We start from the raw sequence: 12136 nt of genomic DNA on the forward strand, positions 1-12136 counted from the left end.
GCAGAGATCGCATCATATAGAAGCTTTACAGATGACACTCGGTCCGTGTGATCTCCCAGACCGGTTTTTGATTGCCCGAGGGGGTCGGAAAGGAACTTTCCAGAGTATTTATCCCCTTATTGGCCCTGGGTTCCACCCCCCCCATTTTTGGCCTCTTCCAGGAGATTGCATGGCTGGGGGGAAGTGTGTGGGAGGGAGAAAGTATTTAGTCACAATGCCCTGGCCAGGTTTGATGGACCAGCTGGTCTTTCCCTGCCCGTCAATTTTGTACGTTCGTATGTATTCAGCTGAACTAACAGGAGATGAACACAACAGTATTCAAACAGAAACATCCGCTGCACTGACCAGGAAGGAAACACCAAGACATTTGGGTGGGATGAAAACAAAAAATAAACACAGCAAGTTCACAAAAACAAGAGCTGATGATTTAGCAGATCCCGCAGAAGTTTAGAACTTTCCAGAAACCACCAGCAAAATTCGATTCCAGAAACCAGCTAACTTCGGATCAAACCGAAACGTAATCACCGACGTGAAGGTCTCTCCTTCACGCCCTCTGCAATATTCCGTAGGAACTAGAACGCTCATGTCAGCCGTGGCTCAGTGGGAGTGCTGCACTGTCGGAGGTGCCGTCTTTCGCACGAGACGTTAAGCCGAGGGCCCCGTCTGCCCTCTCAGGTGGACGTAAAAGATCCCACGGCCACTATTCTGAAGAAGAGCGGGGGAGTTCTCCCCGGCGTCCTGGAGCCGATATTTATCGCTCAGCCAACATCACTAAAAAAAAATTATCTGGTCATTTATCTCATTGCTGTTTGTGGGATCTTGCTGTGCGCAAGTTGGCTGCCGCGTTTTCTACATTACAACAGTGACTACACTTCAAAAGTACTTCATTGGCTGTAAAGCACTTTGGGACGTCATGAGGCCGTGAAAGGCGCTATATAAATGCAAGTTCGTTCTTTCTTTGTTGCGCTTTACTGAATGGCGTCCAAAACATTATACCATGAGTAATCCCAGTGGACACTAAACCATAGCAATTGACTCCAGTCTGTGTTTCTGGAACTAGAGTTATGAAGAGGAGGGATTTTCCAGACGCGTTAACATTGTAACAGCAGAGGTGACGTTTTTTGGACTCTTTTCAAGGTGAACAAAGCCAAAAAAAACATTTCAAAAGAAAAAGAGAGGTGTTCACAATGCTCCACTGACTTTGGCCATCTCAGCTGGTGGGGAGGGAGTGGGGGAAAAAATATATTTTTAATGAAAATAATCAGGATGTAGTGATCCTTAAGGTGTTATCATATTTTAATCGATCATCGCTTAGTTACTCAATCTTCTGGGCCCATTTTCCCCCAGTAAGGTAAATTTCCCAGCTAATGTCCATGTTTACCTACCTGTGTTAAATGTGATCACATCTGCATTGAAACGCCAGTCATAAAACATCACACCTGTAAGGTCATGTGCCAACGCAATGGGCTTAACCAAGTTAGCCTTGCACAGAAGGACCTGACCTCAACTTATCTGAAGTGCCTTCTCACTATGGAAAGCAGCAAACCAGCTTACCCCTTGGACAGGCTGCTGCTCAAACCCTTGACTGGAATTGGGTCCAAGTGGTTTGTTTGAGGGAATCATCTTGTTTATTAAATTCGTAACAAAAACCCAATCCTTTTGAATTAGGCCTTAATGTCACTTTCTTTTTTCCATTTTAGAGAACTTGTCACAGCCTATAGATCAAGTTTATCTTGTTTAAATTTACCTCGTTTACTTCTTGTCTCTCTGTTTCCTACCAACAAATTTGGTTACTGTATTGCATCTCTTTCTGCTCTTTTACTTCACAGGCGACACCAAATTTTGACTCTTGCTTTCGAACAGTCTTTTCACTTGATGCAGACCAGCAGCTGTTAACAAACAAACATTCCTGCACTCACTGACCTACATTGGCTCCCAGTCCAGCACCACCTCGAAATTAAAATTCTCATCCTTGTGTTCAAATCCCTCCATGGCCTCGCCCTTCCCCATTCGCAGTAACTTCCTCCAGCCCTACAACCCTCCGAGATCTCTGCGTTCCTCCAATTCTGGGCTCTTTTGCATCCCTGATTTCCGTCGTCCCACCAGTGGCGGCCGCGTCTTCAGCTGCCCTAAGCTGATCTAAGCTCTGGAATTCCCTCCCTAAACCCCTCCGCGCCTCTCTCCTCCTTTACGACCCTCCTTAAAACCTACCCCTTCGACCAAGCCTGTCCTAACGTTTCCTTGTGCGGCTCAGTGTCAAATTTTGTCTGATTAACACTCCTGTGAAGCGTCTTGGGACGTTTTACTATGTTAAATGGCGCTATATAAATGCAAGTTGTTGTTCCAGCTCAAAACGTACTCTTCTGAATGTGTTAATCTCTGCTGAGCTACTCGGGGCTGAACCATTTTCTCATGCACGCTGACCTCACCGCCTGCCGTTTGATTTTCATTGGGGAAAACGGCCAGAAAATTAACTATGTTTTCGTCTCTCCGCTCTCTGGACGTCAGAAACTCCAGACTGCTCAGGGCTTTCCCCCCACATCCTGACACCGCTGTAAATGCTTGTTTGAGCAAGGCAGGTGACTAGACAGCAAGAGAATGAACTCGCTCTAAAATTAGCGATTGGGAGATTGTTCGGCTGAGGTTAATCCAGGTTAATAGGTCGTCATGAACCAAAACCATTTCCTTAGGCACACTACGCTGTACTATGTAAAACTTTTACACTTCTAAAACACCAGTGTAAAAACAAGATTTACTGCAAGCTGAGAGGAATAATGGCAGCAGAAGAATGGAATACAAAAAAAAGTGAAAACTGTGCTACAGCTGTTCAGAGCTCTGGTTAGACCCCATCTGGAGACTGCGTTCAGTTCTGGGCACCGCACCTCAGGAAGGATACACTGGCCTTGGAGGGGGTTCAGTGCAGATTCACCAGAATGATATCGGGGCTAAAAGGGTTAAATTATGGGGACAGATTGCACAGACTAAGCGGCTTCTCTTTTAAAAAAACGAACCCTTTTAACATTTGTACATAGAATTTACAGCACAGAAACAGGCCATTCGGCCCAACTGGTCTATGCCGGTGTTTATGCTCCACACGAGCCTCCTCCCTCCCCTCTTCATCTCACCCAATCAGCATAGCCTTCTATTCCTTTCTCCCTCATGTGTTTATCTAGCTTCCCCTTAAATGCATCTATGCTATTCGCCTCAACTACTCCTTGTGGTAGCGAGTTCCACATTCTCACCACTCTCTGGGTGAAGAAGTTTCTCCTGAATTCCCTATTAGATTTATTAGTGAAATTCTTGGCCCCTAGTTTTGGACTCCCCCCATAAGCGCAAACATCTTCTCTAGGTCAACCCTATCAAACCCTTTCATAATCTTAAGGACCTCTATAAGATCACCCCTTAATCTTCTATGCTCAAGAGAATACAAGCCAAGTTTATGGAACCTGCCCTCATAATTTGACCTTTCAAAAGCAAATTTAAGTGCGATTAAAACAGTCATGCAGTAAAGTCTGTATAGTTGACAATTCCAGCTCACACAACCTGAACGGTACCAGCCGTGGTTCAGTGGGCAGCTCTCTCGCCTCGAGTCAGAAGGTCGTGGGTTCAAGTCCCACTCCAGAGACTTGGGCACATAATCCAGGCTGACGCTCCCAGTGCATCACTGAGGGAGTGCTGCATTGTCAGAGGTGCTGTCCTTCGGCTGGAATGTTAAACCGAGGCCCCATCATCCCTCTCAGGTGGATGTAAAAGATCCCAAGCCGCTATTCGAAGAAGAGCGGGGAAGTTTGCCCCAGTGTCCTGGGCCCAATATTTATCCCTCAAGCAACATCACTTGAAGAAAAGATTATCTGGTCATTATCTCGATGCTGTTTGCGGGATCTTGCTGTGCGCAAATTGGCTGCCGCGTTTCCTACATTATATTACAACAGTGACTACACTGCAAAAAAGTACTCCATTGGCTGCAAAGCCTGAGGTTGTGACAGACTCTTATTTCTTGGTTTTTGACAGCCTTAACTTTAAACTGTGTCTTCAAGTCCCTTCTGACTCAGAGACAAGAGTGCTACCAACTGAGAGACAGATGACATCCAATCAATTCCTTTTAAGCAATTAGATTCAGCGCTTTAGCTCTAGAATCACCCTATGGAACCTCATGGAAGGGTAGGATAGGAAAGATGGACCAATGGTCTTTTCCTCCCCAAGACATTACTCCGATACTAAATTTTACCCATTAGGAAGATGCAGTTCTTGCGTACAGCCCAACGGAACTGGCTTAAAACGAGAAGGAAACTGCACATCAGCTAGAAGGAAAGACTACTTTCAATAAGCCCATCTGCTTCATGGTAGATTTGATAAGACTCACATCTTCAAGGTAAAACATGTCCCCCCCCCACCTCCCTCCTCCGCCTCCACTTCCAAACACAATTCAATTCTCGATCGTATGACCCCAGCATGGGATTCAGCTTATTGTAACCCCTATGGATTTCTCAAAAGGGATTTGCAAAAGCAGCACAATAGTCACAGTCAAGAGAATATCCTTAGAAGTACAGCTCAGTGTTGGATGAGTGATGCAGCTTGGTGCAGGCAGAAAAACCAGAGGGGATGGGGAGTCCAGAAAGATTGCGATACCACAAAGACTTGTAAGAAAGGTCAACCAAATGAATGCTATAAACACATCAAAGCATCAAGTGATGTACATCAGTTGAAAGCTACTGCTTCTCTACCTTCTTTACACTGATGTGGAGATGCCGGTGATGGACTGGGGTTGACAATTGTAAACAATTTTACAACACCAAGTTATAGTCCAGCAATTTTATTTTAAATTCACAAGCTTTCGGAGACTTCCTCCTTCCTCAGGTAAATGTTCGAATTTACCTGAGGAAGGAGGAAGTCTCCGAAAGCTTGTGAATTTAAAATAAAATTGCTGGACTATAACTTGGTGTTGTAAAATTGTTTACAATTCTTTACACTGAGCAAATAGGTCCCCTCATCTTTCTAGTTAGCTTCAGATGATACTTCCTTGTGAAGATGAACGAGCAGTTGGGGAAAAATGAGGCACTGCAAACATCTGCTGCATTATCGAAGGCTTTAACATACGAGTAGAACTGGTTATCAAGTGAAACACCCTGGAAATTAGATCCTAATGTTTGGGTCAGTGTTCCAAACACATGTTGGGTCAACAAGTTAATTCTGCCAAATCCAACGTCCGTTTCCAACGAAACAAGGGGGGCATAACCTTAAAGTTAGAACTAGGCCGTTCAGGGGTGATGTCAGGAAGCATTTCTTCACACAAAGGGGAGTGGAAATCGGGAACATTCTCCCCCCTGTTGAGGCTGGGGGTCAACTGAAAATGTCAAAACAGAGATTGATAGATTTTTGTTAGGCAAGGGTATCAAGGGTTAAGGAGCACAAGGCGGGTAGAATCATAGAATGATAGGAGGCCATTCGGCCCATGATGCCTGTGTCGGCTTTTTGAAAGAGCTATCCAATTAGCCCCACGCCCTTGCCCAGTGTTTTATCATTACTTCCTTGCTTTTGTACTCTTTGCCTCTGTTTATAAAGCCAAGGACCCCATATAATTTTTTTTTTTAAAAATAACCTTCTCAACTTGTCCTGCCACCTAGATGGAGTTAAGATACAGATCAGCCGTGATCTAATTGAATGGCCGGAACAGGCTCGAGGGGCTGAATGGCCTCCTCCTGTTCCTATATTCCAAGCCAAAATACTTTGTTTTGAGAACTGAATCAATTTTGTGTCATCAACCAAACGCTCACGAATTCCATTCCCAAATCACTAACTAGTAGTTTGCTGCCATTATCCCAACCTGCAGGCAGGACACACACTCCTACACAACCCTTCTTTGGCCAAAGAGTGGACCAGCCAGAGAGTGCCGACACAGAAAACCACCAGGCAGCAACGCAGGCATTTAACTGGTATGCAATTTATATAACAAATGGCAAATCTAGTACTGTGAATTATTCAGAGGTGCTCTTTTGACCTTTTTCTCTTGAAGGTCTTGCTAATAGATGCAGCTTGGAAAAATAAACCTTCCATTTCCCCAGGTCAATCATCCTTCGTCTCGCTCGCTCACACGGACTTCACAGAATCATACAGCACAGGAGGCCATTCAGCCCATCGTGTCTGTGCTGGTTCTTTGAAAGAGCTAACCAACTAGTCCCATTCCCTCCTGCCTTTTCTGCACGGCCCTGCAAATTTTCTTTTCTTTTCAAGTTTTTAATCCAATTCCCTTTTGAAAGTTATTATTGAATCTGCTGCCACCGCCCTTTCAGGCAGCGCATTCCAGATCATCACAACTCGCTGCGTTAAAAAAAAATTCTCATCTCCCCCTGTGGTTCTTTTGTCAATTACTGTAAATCTGTATCCTCTGGTTACCCATCCTTCTGCCAGTGGAAGCAGTTTCTCCTTAATTTACTCTATCAAAAACCTTCATAACTATTTTACATCACGATTAAATGTAATCTCCAGATTCCGAGTTTGAAATCCTCAAATTGTTTGAATCAATTTTTTGTACTCCCCTCCCTGTAGTTTCCATTCCAGGAATACTGCAAGGATCCAGAACTCCTGCTTGCTTCAGGCAAGTTCAAAGTCTGCTAATATCAGTGTTTCTAGGGAACCGTTGCCATGATAAGAGGTTTGAAGGGAATACTTATTACTTGAGCAACAAAAGAATTGTTACACCTTGTCAAATCAGTCAGTTCTGTACAACACTGACAGCAACAATAACTTGCATTTCTACAGCGCCTTTAACGTAGTAAAACGTCCCCAAGGCGCTTCACGGGAGCGTTAATAAAACTAAATTTGACATCGAGCCACATAAGGAGATTAGGACAGGTGACCAAAAGCTTGGTCAAAGAGGTAGGTTTTAAGAAGCATCGTAAAGGAAGAGAGAGAGAGAGAGAGAGGTGGAGAGACGGAGAGGTTTAAGGAGGGAATTCCAGAGCTTAGGGCCGAGGCAGCTGAAGGCACGGCCGCCAATGGTGGAGCGATTAAAATCGGGGGATGCGCAAGAGGTCAGAATTGAAGGAACTCATTCTCGGAGGGTTGTAGGGCTGGAGGAGGTTACAGAGATAGGGAGGGGAGAGGCCATGGAGGGATTTGAACGCCGGGATGAGAATTTTAAATTCAAAGTATTGCTGGACCAAAAGCCAATGTAGGTCAGTGCGCACAGTGGGTGATGGGTGAACGGGACTTAGTGCAAGTTGGGATATGGGCAACAGAGTTTTGGATGAGCTCAAGTTTGTGGAGGGTAGAAGATGGGAGGCCGGCCAGGGGAGCATTGGAGTAGTTAAGTCTAGAGGTAACAATAGCATGGATGAGGAATCCAACAGTAGATATTACGAAATGGTTCATTAACAGGTGCATTAAGCCATATTACAGAAAGACTCCCATTCTCCACACTGCTGAAAATCCAGACCCAGTCATTCAAGAATCTATGACAAGTTGGGGGAGGGGGGGGGGGGGGAAGGAGGAAGAGGAGAAGGTCAATGGAGAGCCAGGGTGGAGTTTGGCTTGTTTACCTGTTGGGGATCGGACAGTATTTATGCAACACTTACCATCAGCAGATTCGATAGGTTGCGTGGAGTCCATTATAGGGTAGGACGCATGCCCGTATCCTGAGCCGTGTCCCATTCACCCATCACCCCCTTGTGCTCGCTGACCTACAATGGCTCCTGGTCCGGCAAAGCCTCGATTTTAAAGTTATCGTCCGAATTCAAACCCCTTCATGGCCTCGCCCCTCCCTATCTCTGTAACCTCTTTCAGCCCTACAACCCTCCGAAATCTCCGCGCTCCTCAATTCTGGCCTCTTGCGCAGCCCCGATTTTCATCGCTCCACCATTGGCGACCGTGCCTTCAGCTGCCTAGGCCCTGAGCTCTCAAATTTCACCCCCTAATCCACTCCTCCTCTCTCTCTCTCTCTCTCTCCTTCTTTAAGACGCTCCTTAAAACCTACCTCTTTGGCCAAGATTTTGGTCACCTGTCCTAATATCTCCTTAGGTGGCTCGGTGTCAAATTTTGTTTGATAATCGCTCCTGTGAAGCACCTTGGGGGCGTTTTACTACGTTAAAGGCGCTGTATAAATGCGAGTCTGTGTTGTCGTTGACGCATGCAGACAGGGCGTGCTTGATGGCTCTCATTCCCTGAAGGGACGCTGAATGGAGTCAAGATCAGGAGGAGTTGTGGGAAATCCAAAGGGCAGAACGTAATTTTGGGCCCTTGAGTGTCGAGCGCTGGGAAAACAACTTGTAGTATTTGTTTTCTTGGTTATTCTGGTGAATGAGCAAGTTCTGAGGGTACATAAATCTGCCAGGATTATATAATTTTGTTGGCACTATATATATTATGTTGTGGTAATTTCCCTGCATCAGCACCACCCCAACCTCATTCCATTTTCCTCAAGACAACTTAGCACCTAATACAATTCCAAGCTAAAAATCCATGGCTTGAGATTGTAGCAAGAGGGTATAAATTTATTGTAAAAATAATTAAAATGGGGGCTGGGAAGCCATCTCTTCACAGATGGTGGTGATGATGCAGAACTCTCCGTCACAAAGTGCTGCTGGTGCAGAGGCCAATAAGTACCTTGAAAAGGAGAATTCGATAGTTGCTTGAATTGAAGATAATTGGCAAAAGAACCAGAGGGGGAGATGAGGAGAATTTTTTTTAAAATATATAAACGCAGCGAGTTGTTATGATCTGGAATGCGCTGCCTGAAAGGGCGGTGGAAGCAGATTCAATAGTAACTTTCAAAAGGGAATTGGACATAAATACTTGGAAGAGGAGAAATTTGCAGGGCCATGGAGGAAAGAGCAGGGGGAGTGGGACTAATTGGAAAGCTCTCTCAAAGAGCCAGCACAGGCATGATGGGCCGAGTGGCCTCCTTCTGTGCTGTATGAGTCTAGTAGTCTGCTCCTCTGATCGGCAAAGGATGGCCCAGGCTGTAACTATTATCAACACACCTGCCCTTGGCTGAAATACCCAGAGGCCCTCAAGGACAGAAGAAGTGATCTCCCCAGCGACTGATTCCATTCCTCCAGGTAGCACTGTTAAATGCTGCCTTCTTTTTCTGGGGTGGGGGGCTGCAGGAGTTTAATTTTATTTTAAAAATCTTAAAAGGCTGTAGGCTAAACGTAGAACTTACAGCACTGAAACAGGCCATTCGGCCCAACCGGTCTGTGCTGGTGTTTATGCTCCACACGAGCCTCCTCCCTCCCCTCTTCATCTCACCCTATCAGCATATCCTTCTATTCCTTTCTCCCTCATGTGTTTATCCAGCTTCCCCTTAAATGCATCTATATTATTCGCCTCAACTACTCCTTGTGGGAGCGAGTTCCACATTCTCACCACTCTCTGGGTAAAGAAGTTTCTCCTGAATTCCCGATTGGGTTTATTTGTGACTATCTTATGTTTATGGCCATGCACCCTCCAACACACACACAAAACTGGCTCTGGGATTTTTATTTCAAAAAGTAGAAGAAATTTTGGCATGAAGATTGATTTTGATTTTCATTTGTCGCAAGTCTTCTAATGCTTATGTGAAGGTAAATATAATTGGTTTGATTTAACAGTTCCTAGTAACTGCAAGGCTAATTCTGCAGTGTTAAGTGCCCAAGCACTACAGAACTGACAAAGTTAAGAGCGATGTTAAGCACACCAGCTGGTAATCTGTGCAACAGATGACGGGCTCTATTTAGATGTGGTTTTTTACCATCAAGGTTTCTCCCCACAAAAAACGGTGCAGATTTTTGTTGCCAATCTTAAGCTGACCTGAGTCGTTAAATTTAAAACGAGATATTTTAAGATAAAACAAGAAGTGCGAAAAAGGATAAAAGATCCCCCCCCAAGTATAACTTGCAAGCACTCACGCGTTAGATACGAAAAAAACATATTTGGCGTATGTTAAAAACGTGAAGTAGATAAAACTTACATAGATCAGAAACTGCCAGCGGTTCAAGAAGGCAGCGGCTCACCTGCTCAAGGGCAATTAGGGATGGGCAATAAATGCCGGCCTCGCCAGCGACGCCCACATCCCATGAACAAATTTTTTTTTAAAAACGAGCAGTGATCTAATTGAAACACAAGATTCTGAGGGGGCTTGACAAGGGTAGATGCTGAGAGCTTGTTTCCCCTGGCCGGAGAGTCTAGAACTAGGGGGGCATAGTCGCAGGATAAGGGGTTGGCCTTTTAAAACTGAGATGAGGAGGAATTTCTTCACTCAAGAGGGAGGCGAATCTTTAGAATTCTCTACCCCAGAGAGCTGTGGATGCGGAGTCATTGAGTATATTCAAGACTGAGATAGATTGATTTTTGGACTCTTGGGGAAATCAAGGGATATGGGGATCGGGCGGGAAAGTGGAGTTGAGGTCGAAGATCAGCCATGATCTTGTTGAATGTCGGAGCAGGCTCGAGGGGCCGAATGGCCTACTCCTATTTCTTATAAATCGTGTTGTACTGTGCACAGTTCTGGACTCCATATTACTAAAAGGATATAGAGGCACTGGATAAGGTGCAAAAAAGATTGATAAGGATGATACCAGAACAGAGAGGTTAAAACTATCAGGAACGACTGAACAGGCTGGGGCTGAGAAGTAACCTGATCAAGGTCTTTAAAATTATGAAGGGGTTTGATAGCATAGACATAGAGAAGATATTTCCACTTGTGGGAGACACAAAAACTAGGGACCATAAATATAAGATTGTCACTAATAAATCCAATAAGGAATTCAGGAGAAACTTCTTTAGTCAGAGTGGTTTAGAATACGGAACTCGCTACCACAAGGAGTAGTTGAGGCTAATAGCGTGGATGCATTTAAGAGGAAGCCAGATAAACACGAGGGAGAAAGGAATAGAAGGATATGCTGATGATAGGGTGAGATGACGTAGGGAGGGAGGAGGCTCGTGCGGAGCATAAACACCGGCACGGACCAGATGGGCCGAACGGCCTGTTTCTGTGCCGTAACTTCTATGTAGGTTGAACCTCATCCGTTCAATTGTGCAATCTTTAAAGGGATGCAACGGTCAGCCAACAAGGATTGCGTCTGTCATCGTTAGTGCACACACTGGGTCGGAGAGCATTGCAGCAGCCAGAACCCTTCCAAACAGTCAACGTACAACAGCTGATAAACAATCCTGATACGCACCTTCAGCGGCCTCAAGCACTTGCATTTCATCCACCCAAACTGTTAAATCCTCCCAAGAGCCTTTGTAAAGGGCAGCAAAAAGAAGAAAAAAAAGGACAAAATAAAACGACCACAAAAACAATTTGTTTTTTTAAATTAAAAAAAGGGAAAAATAAACGGGGGATGTTAATACTGCAAAATTACAGGTTGAGTCAACGTGGTAAGACTTGGAATGTCTCTCCGTGATTGCTTATGTGGAGCACAAACACTGGCATGGACCTGTTGGGCCGAATGGCCCGTTTCTTCGCTGTGACGTTTTATGGCATTCTATGTAATATTGCAGCATTAGGTTAACAAAAGGTCTCTCTCGGCAACTCAGGATTCAACTCAAACCCTTTTTTTGTTTTGTTATAAAAAGGGCAAGCTTCTATTTTTCCTCTTGCTTTTGAAAATATCTACAACCGATTTAGAAAAGGGTCGGAGGTGGTCAGAGCCCAATGGAATGGACGCAGAAAACCAAATCCTTGGTCTATGCACAGCTCAATCGTACAGATAGTTCACCAAGCATGTGCTTTTTTTTTTAGAAAAATAACATTCATCTACTTTGGATTTTCATCTGTGCCCCTAGGAAAGACTCCCAAGACGCAATTATGCAGAGAATTCAAAGCTGTTTATTGTAACAGCACTTAGGACCTAAGAGATACTCACTAGTCTTAATTTGAGCTAGGGAAGCATTGGGAATCCATGCTGACAGAAACAAAAATTTGGGGAGGGAGGTGGGAAAGAGAAACAAAATGTGGCGTCATCCTCCCGATGTTCTCCTCCTCCCCACTCCAAGGGGCCGTCTCCCACCGGCAACCTCGTCGAAAAGGCCGTCCTTCATATATCTGACCTTAGACAGTGAGGTTATTCATCTCCTGCACGTCCCCGATTCCCATCGCTCCGCTACTGACAGCCGTGCCTTCAGCTGCCTAGGCCTTAAGTTCTGGAATTCCCTC

At 44.9% G+C, this 12136-nt stretch overlaps 1 protein-coding gene across 8 annotated transcripts in view; it reads right to left on the reverse strand.

Moving 5' to 3' along the window:
• Positions 1-12136, reverse strand: part of rufy3 (RUN and FYVE domain containing 3) — a 59524-nt gene that overhangs the window by 32496 nt on the left and 14892 nt on the right. The window lies entirely within an intron of this gene.

Source organism: Heptranchias perlo, chromosome 1 (genome assembly GCF_035084215.1).
Source record: "Heptranchias perlo isolate sHepPer1 chromosome 1, sHepPer1.hap1, whole genome shotgun sequence".
NCBI classification, from domain to species: Eukaryota; Metazoa; Chordata; class Chondrichthyes; order Hexanchiformes; family Hexanchidae; genus Heptranchias; species Heptranchias perlo.